Raw genomic sequence first — 13,991 nt, 5'->3', positions numbered from 1 at the left:
CTCTGGAAGTCAGTCTGGCAGTTCCTTAGAAAACTAGATATAGAGCTACCATTCGATCCAGCGATTGCACTCCTCGGTATATACCCGGAAGATCGGAAAGCAGTGACACGAACAGATATCTGCACGCCAATGTTCATAGCAGCATTATTCACAATTGCCAAGAGATGGAAACAACCCAAATGTCCTTCAACAGATGAGTGGATAAATAAAATGTGGTATATACACACGATGGAATACTACGCGGCAGTAAGAAGGAACGATCTGGTGAAACATATGACAACATGGATGAACCTTGAAGACATAATGCTGAGCGAAATAAGCCAGGCACAAAAAGAGAAATATTATATGCTACCACTAATGTGAACTTTGAAAAATGTAAAACAAATGGTTTATAATGTAGAATGTAGGGGAACTAGCAGTAGAGAGCAATTAAGGAAGGGGGAACAATAATCCAGGAAGAACAGATAAGCTATTTAACATTCTGGGGATGCCCAGAAATGACTATGGTCTGTTAATTTCTGATGGTTGTAGTAGGAACAAGTTCACTGAAATGCTGCTATATTATGTAACTTTCTTGGGGTAAAGTAGGAACATGTTGGAAGTTAAGCAGTTATCTTAGGTTAGTTGTCTTTTTCTTACTCCCTTGCTATGGTCTCTTTGAAATGCTCTTTTATTGTATGTTTGTTTTCTTTTTAACTTTTTTTTTCATACAGTTGATTTGAAAAAAGAAGGGAAAGTTAAAAAAAAAAAAAAAAAAAGAAAAAAAAAAAGAAAAAAGACAAACAAGGGGAAAAAAAAAAAAAAAAAAAGATGTAGTGCCCCCTTGAGGAGCCTGTGGAGAATGCAGGGGTATTCGCCTACCCCACCTCCATGGTTGCTAACATGACCACAGACATAGGGGACTGGTGGTTTGATGGGTTGAGCCCTCTACCATAAGTTTTACCCTTGGGAAGACGGTTGCTGCAAAGGAGAGGCTAGGCCTCCCTGTATTTGTGCCTAAGAGTCTCCTCCTGAATGCCTCTTTGTTGCTCAGATGTGGCCCCCTCTCTCTGGCTAAGCCAACTTGAAAGGTGAAATCACTGCCCTCCCCCCTACGTGGGATCAGACACCCAGGGAAGTGAATCTCCCTGGCAACGTGGAATATGACTCCCAGGGAGGAATGTAGACCTGGCACCGTGGGACGGAGAACATCTTCTTGACCAAAAGGGGGATGTGAAAGGAAATGAAATAAGCTTCAGTGGCAGAGAGATTCCAAAAGGAGCCGAGAGGTCACTCTGGTGGGCACTCTTATGCACACTTTAGACAACCCTTTTTAGGTTCTAAAGAATTGGGGTAGCTGGTGGTGGATACCTGAAACTATCAAACTACAACCCAGAACCCATGAATCTCGAAGACAGTTGTATAAAAATGTAGCTTATGAGGGGTGACAATGGGATTGGGAAAGCCATAAGGACCAAACACCACTTTGTCTAGTTTATGGATGGATGTGTAGAAAAGTAGGGGAGGGAAACAGACAGACAAAGGTACCCAGTGTTCTTTTTTACTTCAATTGCTCTTTTTCACTCTAATTATTATTCTTGTTATTTTTGTGTGTGTGCTAATGAAGGTGTCAGGGATTGATTTAGGTGATGAATGTACAACTATGTAATGGTACTGTAAACAATCGAAAGTACAATTTGTTTTGTATGACTGCGTGGTATGTGAATATATCTCAATAAAATGATGATTTAAAAAAAAAAAAAAAAAAAAAAAATCAATTGACCATAGATATGAGGGTCTATTTCCTAACTCTCAGTTTGACTCTACTGATCAGTTGTCTATCTTTATGCCTGCCCCATGCTACTTTGACCACTATAGCTCTGTAATATGCTTTCAAGTCAGAAAGTGTGAGACCTCCAACCTAATTCTTTTTCAAGATGTTTTTGGCTAGTCAGGGCCCTTTACCTTTCCAAATAAATTTGATAATTGGTTTTTCCATTTCAGGAAATTATAATCTTGGAGTTTTTATTGGGATTGTGTTGAATCTGTAAATCAATTTGGGTAGAATTGACATCTTAATAATATTTCAGTCTTCAATCCATGAACACATAATGTCCTTTGAATTAATTAGGTCCTTGATTTCTTTTAGCACTATTTTGTAGTTTTCTGAGTGCAGGTCCTTTACATTCTTCATTAAATTTATCCCTAGACATTTGATTCTTTTAGTTCCTATTGTAAATGGAATTTTTAGATCCATGATCTAGAGTATGAATTAATGGAAAAAGTTGTAGACTAACTTTTAGCAGTCAGAATATTTATTTTTTAATAACATCACACTCACAGACTTACTATTGAATATAACTGTAAATTATATAACTGTATCTGTGTCTATATCTGTCTATGTAAAAACGGCAAGTCCATTTCTCTGGACCTCATTTGTAAGATAAGAGATTTGAATTAAATGACCCCTAAAGTCTCCCTGGTTCCAACACTGAATGATGATGAATTCCTTATTTCTTTGTGTTCTTTTCATCTTTTCAGGAGACCCACCTCTTGTTAATATGATTTCTCACTTATTACTGCTGTGTCCCCTATTGAATTTTTTTTAATAAATGCAATTTTATTCAGATATCTTCACATACCATATAATCCATCCAAAGTATGCAATCAGTGGCTCACAGTATCATCATGTAGTTGTGCATTCATCACCACAGTCAATTTTAGAACGTTTTCATTATTCCCAAAATAAAATAAAATAAAAACAATAAAAAACTAAAAATAAAACAGAACACCCCAAACATCCCATACACCTTAATCTCCCTCCATTATTCATACAGTTTTTTTGTGTTTATTTTATTACTCATCTGCCCATACACTGGATCTAGGGAGTGCCAGTCTCAAGGTTTTCATGATCGCATGGTCACATGATAAAAGCTGTATAATTATACAATCATCAGGAATCAAGGCTACTGGATTACAGTTCAACAGTTTCAGGTATTTCCTTCTAGCTATTCCAATATACTAGAAACTTAAAAGAATATCTATATAATGCATACAAATAACTTCCAGAATGATCTCTTGACTATTTGAAATCTCTTAGCACTGAAACTTTATTTTGTTTCATTCTTTTTCCCCCTTTTGGTCAAGAAGTCTTTCTCAGTCCCATGATGCCAGGGCCAGGCTCCTCACTGGAAGTCATGTTCCACATTGCCAGGGAGACTTACACCCCTGGGAGTCATGTCTAATGTAGGGGGTAGGGTAGTGAGTTAATGTGCAGAGTTGGCTTAGAGATACAGGCCACATCTGAGCAACAAAAGAGGTTCTCTAGGAGTGACTCTTAGGCATAGTTATAAATAGGCTTAGTTTTGCCATTGGAGAGATAATATGCCTAGACTGAGGGCTTGGCATATTAAATTGGGAGCCCCTATTGCTTAAGAGAATATCAGTAATTCTCCATGTGGGGAAGTTTATAGTTCCACATTTCCCCCCAGTCCCTCAAGCAAACATTGCAAATACTTTTTTATTTTCTGCCCAAACCCCTATTGAATTTTATTATATCTTCATGGGCTTAGTAATTCTATTATATATCTTTTTTTCCCCATATAGTCTAGCAAAATGTCTCATTTCAAAAAGTCTGCAAATATATACTCTGCAAGAGCAGCATACAGGGGTCTAAGATGGACAGGCCCAGGACCAACCAACTGATAAAATCCTAAGGCAAAAGTCCAAGGGTCAAGGACAAAAGAAAGAAGAAAAATTCCTACAGCATATACTCACAGTCTTAGAAAGAGTTGCCAATAACTGTATGGCATTTAGAAGCAGGTGTAGTCATAACAGGGAGAAGTTTTATCTCATAATTTCCTTGACTAAGACTCAGTTGTCTTCTGGTGTTAGCTAGTAACTATTTATCTGAATACTAATCTTTTTGTTGTTGTTGTTTAAGTTTTTATTTCATAATCATAAACTTAACTCTGCAATCCAGCTTGACTTGGAAGGGGGAAGATAATGTAGAACCCAAAGAACTGCATTGAGAGCACAAAGATGATAGGATACTGAAAGCAGACTGGGGGAGGTGGGACACTCTCATGAACTACAGAAGAATATTCTGGTGGTTAAGACAAAATGCAAATCAAACTTATTAGACTTGTCCACAGTCAGCAATGGTGATCTTTTTGCTGGTCTTGCCATTCCTGGACCCAAAGTGCTCCATGGCTTCCATGATATTCATGCCCTCTTTCACCTTACTGAAGACCACTGCTTGCCATCCAAACACTCAGTTTTAGTGGCGCAGATGAAAAACTGGGAACCATTTGTTCTGGGTCCAGCACTGGCCATGGACAAGATGCCAGGAGCCATATGCTTCAGGATGAAGTTCTCATCCTCAGACTTCTCCTCATAGACGGACTTGCCACCTATGCCATTATGGTGTGTGAAGTCACCACCCTGGCACATAAACCCAGGAATAATTCTGTGAAAGCAAGAATCATTATAACCAAATCCTTTCTCCACAGTGTTCAGATCATGAAAATGTTCTACTGTCTTTGGAACTTCGTCTGCAAACAGCTCAAAGGAGACATGGCCCCAAGGTTTCCCGTTGACGGTGATGGCGAAAAACATGGTGGGGTTGACCATAGATGCTAGAAGGGTACTGCGGCGGTGGGTGGTGGCATCTGCAAGGCCCTCAGTACTAATCTTCATGAGATAATACATCATAGTTTGGAAGACCATTGTGCCAGTTTGAATGTATTGTGTCCCCCAAACACCATAATCTTTGATGTAATCTTGTGTGGGCAGACCTTTTGGTGTTGATTAGATTGAAATTCTTTGAGTGTTTCTGTGGAGATATGCCCCACCCAGCTGTGGGTGATGACTCTGATTGGATAATTTGAATGGCGGTGTTGGCTCGCCCATTGGGTGGGTCTGAATTAAATTACTGGCACACTATATAAGATCACACAGAAGGAGCAAGCTGCTACAGCCAAGAGGGACACTTTGAAGAAAGCACAGGGGCTGCAGATGAGAGAGAATTTGAAGACGGCCATTGAAAGCAGACTCTTGCTCCAGAGAAGCTAAGAGAGGACAAATACCCCAAGTGCAACTAAGAGTGACATTTTTGAGGAAATGCAGCCTAGAGAGGAACATCCTGGGAGAAAGCCATTTTGAAACCAGAACTTTGGAGCAGATGCAAGCCACATGCCTTCCCAGTTAACAGAGGTTTTCCAGACACCATTGGCCATCCTCTGGTGAAGGTACCCAATTGCTCATGTGTTACCTTGGACACTTTATGGCCTTAAGACTGTAACTGTGTAACCAAATAAACCCCCTTTTATAAAAGCCAATCCATCTCTGGTGTTTTGCATTCTGGCAGCGTTAGCAAACTAGAACAACCATTATAATATCTGGTTACTTAGACTATTTTGAAGTTTGATCATCATCTTATCACTGGGTATCTGAACTATTGACTTTAGGATAATAAGGAAGTAGACTTAATTCATTCAAGAAACTGTAAAGAGCAAGTATAGAAGAATGAGTTAAGATTGCAGAAGGAACTTGGGTTTGTATTGATCATATTGAATGTCAGTTTGGACTTATTCTTGTAGGCAATGTTAATGTTTGAGTGGAGTAGGACCTGGTTGGAAACCATGTATTGCATAGGGAAAGAAGGTTGATGACTATGTATAAGATGAACTGTAGGAGTTAAAAACTGAAGCAAGATACCTCAAGGTGATCAGACTTGTAGTGATGGGAGCATGGGGGATAAAAAGACTGAAATATGTAGAAAGGGAAGAAAAATATGCAAATTGGTAATTGACTGAATATAAGGAGAATGAAAGAGAAAATATCAGAGATGATACTGAGATCATTTTAAAATTCCTTCTCTGAACTGAGTGGCATTTACATGCAGTAATTATAAATATATATGAGTTGATATTTATGTTATATGTATGTATGATATATATTTATATATGTGTGTGTATATCTATAGAAAGAGTATGTTAAATTTGTGTACTTAATTTGACCAAAGCTGAAGAGGAATTATTATTCTTCAGCAAAAGAATGATGAGGAATATGCTAATGGAAAACATGAAGGTTTTCTTTCACCATATTCTTTCCACCCCCTCTGGCTGTGCTGTAATGAAGAGCTATTAGTATTTTAGTTGTCACCAGCTACTCATGCAAACTACATTAATTTTGTTGAAAATGGTCATTAGGAAAGTTAATTATTTTTAAAGTGTTGACTGATTATCATGTAAGTACTATGTATTCACTAATTATTATTCCTTTCCATTAATTATACATAATTACTTAATTCCCAAAAGCAGATGATTTTTGTTTTGCCATACTGTTCACTTCTGTTAATTTGGTTTACCAGACAATCCTTTGTATTAGTGCAGAACCATACACTTGAGTGTTCAGAGTAATTTGAAAAACATTAACTTGTTAATCCTAATGACTTCTTGGAATCAAAATAAAGAACATTTTTTTATTAGCTTGTGTTGTACAGTCACCATCAAGTCAACAATTCAATAATATTTGAACAAAGATAACGAAACCATATGTAATTCTCCATAATCCATGGGAATTAGAACATCTCCCCAGTGAGGCAAAGAAAATAAATCATATCTGTGACATGGGATTAAATTATCCTGCTTATCTTGTAAATACAGAAAATGTGAAGATCACAGTTTTAATGTGAACAGTAATTAAATAAATATTGATGAACATAATTATAATCAAGTAGAGGGGAATCTTGTTCATATCCACATTTTATCTCAACATGCACAAAACCCAAATATGTTTGCCATTCTATCCAATTTTGGGACACCATCTAATATAACTTATTGTGATTTTTATATATAAAAGAATGTTATATGGAACAATTTAATATTGTGCTGTTTAATAATTTACTAGGTTTTTTTTTTTTTTTTTCTATTTTCCACTTGTTTGTCTTTGGTAGTTCCACCCAAACATTAAAATGATGGGTTTGAGTGTCAACAAATACCATCTGTTATTCAAAACAGCCTGTCCCTTTTCTTTTCTTATACTCTATTCATCACTGGAGACACTGTTTTTAATTTAAACTCCATTTGCAAACATCTATTTTCTTTTGAGAAACTACTGTCAACTTTTTATGTAATAGAGGCTTAGAAGAAAATACTTAAAGCAGAATAGGGAACAATTCACCATGATAGAGTAAAGTGTTCCAGCTTTATATTTTTTTGCCACTGTGGTATAATAGAACACATTTCAAAGATAATTTCATATCCTTCTGATAAATACTCTAAGGTAAGAAATAACTATACAAATATGGGATTTTTTTTTTAAATAAATGAGTGGTTGAATTTTAGCATAGACCAAAGAAGCACAAGAAATAGTTTGCTAATCAAGAAATATTTCAATGTAAAAAATGAATTGAAAACTCACTGCTTTCATTTTTCAGGTCAATAAATCTGTTACTGGTTGTCATATAAGTCACCTTGTTAAGATAAAATATGTCATTCATCTTAAGAAAATGTACTGTTACAGTCTAGTAAAAAAGCACCACCTAAAAAGAAAATGAAATATTTTGTCATTCCTTACACATAATAATCATGTGATTACTTAGAATGCAAAGAGTCAAACAAATTGAGGGGAAAAAAGTAGCTTGGTGTAATAGAAGTGCATTGGATAAAAAGATGTTTTAAAGTGTTTCTTAAAATTTTAATGCAATCTACTATTCTAAGTTATTATTGTGATTATTTTTAGTCACTATTGTGGATTCTATTTCCATTACAGCAAACCTATTAGCAGTAAGACCTTGGGCAGGTCTTTCATCTTTTCTTGACTTAAATTTGCTTAAAACTGAAGTAATATAATTGGACTAGACAATCACTGAAGTATCTTTAAATTTCAAAGTTGTATTTATTAAGGTCCAAATGAATATATGGTAGCTTAGGTCTGTTATCACCATACAATTAATCATGGAAATTAAGAATTATAGATGGCTCCATTTAAAAATTATCTACAAACTGTTAAAATTTTTCAGTACTGTAAATTTCTGTAAACTTAGGTTCAGATTTCTACTCATGGTAATCTTTTTGTTTTAATGTAGACTTCTGTAAGAGCTTTGCCATCTACATTTTAAAGAGTTAGATTATCCAATTTTAATGATTATAACAAGTTATAGGTTCTAAAGTGATGAAGATTTCCCTTTTCAACTATACCTTCTAATCAGTATCTATTTCAAGGTAAAATGCAAAATTATTTAATAGATGTTACTAGATTCCATAGACTTGGCATGATTTTCCTAAACTCATATTTATCACAGAGAAATCTCTGAAAAATATAATACATTTTTACCTTTTGTCCTTTACATAACTTGAGAAAAAATGGATGCTTACTATTTTCTGTATAGAGTTATCCTATGATTTTGTATATTGAAATCCTCCATTGAAGTTCTCTATTTTTCCAGAAAAATAACTAAATAGGATAATTTTTCAGAGGTGAACAAAAGAGCTCAAAACTAGAGTCACATCTATTCAATTGAGAGAAGGTTCATTTATTTTTCATGCACTTTGTCTTTGTTATTTTCTAACTGATACTTACTAGAAAAATATGTGAAGTTTAAAACTTGGTGGAGAGGAACCTAAGATGGCAGCTAGGTGAGACAGGGCGAAAAACACCTGCATGAAAAATACTAGATAAAAGCCAGAAAGTGACCCAGAACACCAGTTCCAGTGATGCACCCAGCTGGACAAGGTCTGCTAAATCAACAGGGACTGTGCATTTGGTGAAACCGGGAGTCTGCATTCTGAAACAAGTGAGTGAGCTGGCTGAAAGTCCTGTGGCCATGCTGTGGTGTGGGGAAACCATGGATTGATGTTTGGAGATTGACTAGTTCTTTTTTTTTAAAAAAAAAAACCAGGAGCGGCTGTGGTTACAATGGTGAGAACCGCACAGTGAAGCATGGCAGGAGCGGGCTGGGCCAATTCTCAATGTCTGGTGTGGAGGATAGCCAGCTGCTGATTGACCCAGGGCAAGGGGGGCAGAGGGGAGCCGAAAAGAGACAGAAACCACTCCCCTTGCAGCCTTCTTCCCAGCGGGTTGGAGATGCTCCTGCCCGGGCCAGAGCTATAGCCAAGAGCTGGGCCAAGGGTCCCAGTGTGACAGGGAGTGATTCCTGAAGCACTACGCACATGCCACAATATCAGTGGTGGTCAGCGGACTTTAGTGCACCCACAGCTAATTGTCCTGGAGCTGGGAAGGCAGAGCTGTGCGAAAAGGGGAAAATTAACATCCCCCATTCAACCATCTTTAAAACAGGCTGGGAATGCCCCTGCATGGCCCAGCAGCCCAGGGCTTCCCTGGAGGTTGGCGTGCACTTGTGACATGGCACGACCTTCCCTCAGCAGAGGTCCTGGAAGAGTACAGCTGAGAAGGGGGTCCCGCTCAGAAATCTCAGGGACCCTACACCAGACACCTTGGGAGGTTTGACTATTAAAGTTGCCCTGCCTCCCTAAGCACCCAGACACATGCCCCACATTCAGAGCGGACAGCACCAACAACACACCCAAACTTAGTGCACCAATTGAACCCCACAAGAGTCAGATCCCCACACACCACAAAGACAAAGTTGGGGAGAACTGACTTGAAGGGAATAGGTGGCTCATGGATGCCATCTGCTGGTTAGTTAGAGAAAGTGTACACCACCAAGCTGTAGATCTGACAAACTAGAGATTGGTATTCTTTATATCCTGAAGGAACCCTATAAGTAAAGCAAATGCCAAGAGGCCAAAAACAACAGAAAATCTTAAAGCACATGATAAAACCAGATCATATGGAGAACCCAAACACAAACACCCAAATCAAAAGATCAGAAGAGACAGAGTACTTGGCACAATTAATCAAAGAACTACAGACAAACAACCAGAGCATGGCACAGGATATAAAGGACATGAAGAAGAACATGGCACAGGATATAGAGGACATAAAGAAGACCCTAGAAAAGCATAAAGAAGAAATTGCATGAGTAAATAAAAAAATAGAAGATCTTATGGAAAGTAAAGAAACTGTTGGCCAAATTAAAAAGACTTTGGATACTTATAATACAAGATTAGAGGAGGCTGAACAATTACTCAGCCTCCTTGAGGACCACAGAACATAAAATGAAAGAACAAAAGAAAGAATGGGGAAAAAATTGAAAAAATTGAAATGGATCTCAGGGATACGAGAGATAAAATAAAATGTCCAAATTTAAGACTCATTGGTGTCCCAGAAGGGGAAGAGAAGGGTAAAGGTCTAGAAAGAATATTCAAAGAAATTGTTGGGGAAAACTTCCCAAACCTTCTACACAATATAAATACACAAAGCCTAAATGCCCGGTGAACTCCAAATAGAATAAATCCAAATAAACCCACTCCAAGATATATTCTGATCAGACTGTCAAATACTGAGGAGAAGAAGCAAGTTCTGAAAGCAGCAAGAGAAAAGCAATTCACCATATACAAAGGAAACAATGTAAGACTAAGTAGTGACTACTCAGTGGCCACCATGGAGGCGAGAAGTCAGTGGCATAACAAATTTAAAATTCTGAGAGAGAAAAATTTTCAACCAAGAATAGTTTATCCAGCAAAACTCTCCTTCAAATTTGAGGGAGAGCTTAAATTTTTCACAGACAAACAAATACTGAGAGATTTTGCTAACAAAAGACCTTCCCTACTTCAGATACTAAAGAGAGCCCTATCGACACAGAAATAAAGAAAGGAGAGATATAGAGAAATTTAACAGACATATATAGAACATTACATCCCAAATCACCAGGACACACGTTCTTCTCTAGTGATCATGGATCTTTCTACAGAATAGACCATATGCTGGGACATAAAACAAACCTCAATAAAAAAAAATGGATTTATTCAAAGCACATGCCCTGACCACAATGGGATACAAATAGAAGTCAATAACCATCAGAGACTTAGAAAATTCACAAACAACTGGAGGGTAAAAATGAGGGGGAGATGAAAACATTCCCAGATAATCAAAAGCTGAGGGATTTCATCACCAGTAGATCAGTCCTATGAGAAAGGCTAAAGGGAACTGAGCAGGCTGAAAGGAAGGGACACTAAACAATTGACTGAAACCACATGAAGAAATAAAGATTTCCAGTAAAGATCACATGGTAAATATAAATACCAATATTACTGTATTTTTGATTTGCAACTCCACTATTTACTTCCTACAGGAACTAAAATACATAAACTGTAATGACAAATCAGTGGTTTTGGACTCAATGTAAAATACGTAATTTTTGACAAGAACTACATAAAGGTGGGGGAATGGAGGAGTATAGGAACATGGTTTACGTGTCCTATTGAAGTTAAGTTGGTATCAAAGAAAAACAAGATTGTTATAGATTTAAGAGGTTAAATTTAAGCCCCATGGTAAACACAAAGTAAGTATCAGAGAATATGACCATAGAGATGAAAAGTAGAGTATGGGTTACGAGAAGTGGGGGAAGGAGCAATGGGGAGTTAAGAAATGAGTGTAGGGTTTCTATTTGGGGTGAAGGGAAATTTCTAGTAATGGATGGTGGAAGGTGATAGCATTGCAACATTCTAAACGTGATTAATCCCACTAATGGAATGCTAGGGAGGGTTTGGAATGGGAAGATTTAGGCTGTATATATGTTTCCACAATTGAAAAAAAAAAAAAGAGAAAAAGACAGTCTAAAATAGATAATGACAATTAAATGCCAAGGATGATCCTGGATGGTATCTGAGGATGGAAGAGAGGAGGCTCAAAGGGACACAGTTGGGAAATAAGAAAAAAAAAAGGAAATATAGAATATAAGCTTTGTATCAATGTTGAATTTCTTGAACTTCTTAGCTGCGCTTAATGGGATTGCATAAAAGAATGTTCTTGGTCATGGGAATTGTAAATGTGAATTATATTGTTTGTTCAAGGATGTGTGCAGCTTTCTCTCATATGTTCAGAAGACAGAGCAATAGATGATGGATGATAGGGAGGTAGGGAGGGAGGGAAAGAAAGAAATGGTGGTGTGACAGTATGTTAAAGTTGGTGGATCGCGTATCGGGGGAGGGGGTTGGGGTATGCTGGAGTTCTGTGTATGGGTTTTGTATTGTTTTTGCAACTGTTCCTGTAAGTTTGAATTTATTTCAAAATAAACTTAAACAAACAAACAAACAAACAAAAAAACACATTTTATCAACCTGAAGTTTTATAACCGTATTAGTCTTCATTTGATTTAGGTGATGTAAATTTCGGTGATGTAAAAGATTTACTAATAATACTTCTTGTCTTATTTATTAAGGGGTATAATAGCCACAGAGTATTCATTTTATTTTTCTTTAAATGTACCTGTACACTATTTTTATTTTCTATGTATATAGTACTTCATAATAAATTTGCAAGATTAAAACAAAACAAACAAAAAAAAACTTAGTGGCGTTTAATACACCAATTTGTTGTCATTTGTATTTTTATAAGCTTCTTTTAATGCCCAGGAATTGATACGTAGATACCTTCCTTAAAATACCATTGAGCTAATCTCTGGATAACAGTAGCAGTTTGCTTTTCTTCCATTAGAATTACCAAATGAAACAGAACAGAGAAAAATGTCTCATATACAACATGGATGCACTTTTCAGGAAAGAGAGGTAATGTAAAGACTATTTGTCCTTAGAGAAACAGAATTAATGATCACTTCAGCAAATATTTTTTTTTTTTCTCTTTGCGATCACTCTTTAAAACTTCATATTCTGGATAGTGGAGTAGAGACTTAGATTGATAGGGTGGCTTAGCATATACACACTTTGGAATAGAAACAAAGCTTATGAGAGAAGAATTTCCTTTTCCAATTTTTTGTTTTGAGCAAATGCAAAGTTTCAAAGATGTGATCATGGTAGAATTCCCTCAGGGTGGCAGAATTATGTCCTGAAATTTATCATTGTAGCCATTAGTGTAAATCACTAACAGTGGCCCATCTTTATAATATGAAATGAGGGTTCATTTGGGAATCTCCTAAGACATCTCTGTGTGGATTGATAAAAACTAATGCATTTGACCAAAAGCTATTAATTAATCAAAGGAAGATAATCTACGCTCCAAAAATAATTTTAATGGCAGAATTGTTTTTGCTTACAGAAACTCAGAACTCCAAGGCATGCAATAGAAAAAGTGAGATTTTATTTGCATAAATTTACTTTATAATTAACTTCATATTTTCTTTAGTTACTTGCATAGTCAATAATTCAGAACAACACTCAGTTAATCCCAGTTACATGTAAACGATATAAACACCCTTATTAAAGGCAGAGCTTATCAAACAGGATGAAAAGGTAAAATTCTTTTATATGTTGTATGCATGAAACTTACTATAATTATAAAGACATAGTTAATTTAAAAGTCAAAGAATGTAAAAGCTGTACTATGCAAACCGTAATCATAAGGAAGCTGGAGTGATTGTATTAATATCAGCAAAAGTAGACCAGTACAAAGAATATTATCAGGGATAAAGGAGTATATTCCATAATGATAAAGAGGTCAATTCATCAAGAAGACATAGCAGTTCCTAGTGTGTATGTATGTAATAAAAGAGCTTTAAAAATAAATCCCAAATTGGTAGCAGTGAAAAGGTGACTAGAAAAATCCAGTTATAGTTGAAGATCTCAACACTCCTTTTTTAGTATTTGATAGAATAAACAGAAAATCAATAGAGATATAGAAGACTTAACACTAACAATGGGCTTGATCTAATTGCCATTTATGAAGTAGTACAAACAACAGCAGCAGCATGTTCTGCAGAGCATACTTTTACCATATAGTCTACTTGCTGATCTATACAAGTTTCCATAAATTTAAAATTATTGAAATCATGAAAAGTGAATTCTCTGAATAAAAAGAGTATTCAACTATAAATCAATAATAGAAAAGTATCTGGAAAATATCACAATATTTCTAAATTAAACAACCTGATTGTAAATAATGCATAGACCAAAGAAGAAATCAATGGG

The 13,991-nt window shown here is 36.2% G+C and overlaps 1 pseudogene; it reads right to left on the bottom strand.

Annotated features, from left to right (window-relative positions):
* Positions 1-4,117: 4,117 nt before the first annotated feature.
* Positions 4,118-4,617, bottom strand: LOC119530277 (annotated as a pseudogene).
* Positions 4,618-13,991: the final 9,374 nt, after the last annotated feature.

Source organism: Choloepus didactylus, chromosome 1 (assembly GCF_015220235.1).
Source record: "Choloepus didactylus isolate mChoDid1 chromosome 1, mChoDid1.pri, whole genome shotgun sequence".
Taxonomy (NCBI): domain Eukaryota; kingdom Metazoa; phylum Chordata; class Mammalia; order Pilosa; family Megalonychidae; genus Choloepus; species Choloepus didactylus.
The sequence above is the reverse complement of the archived record's forward strand: the minus strand, read 5'-3'. Positions and strand labels throughout refer to the sequence as shown.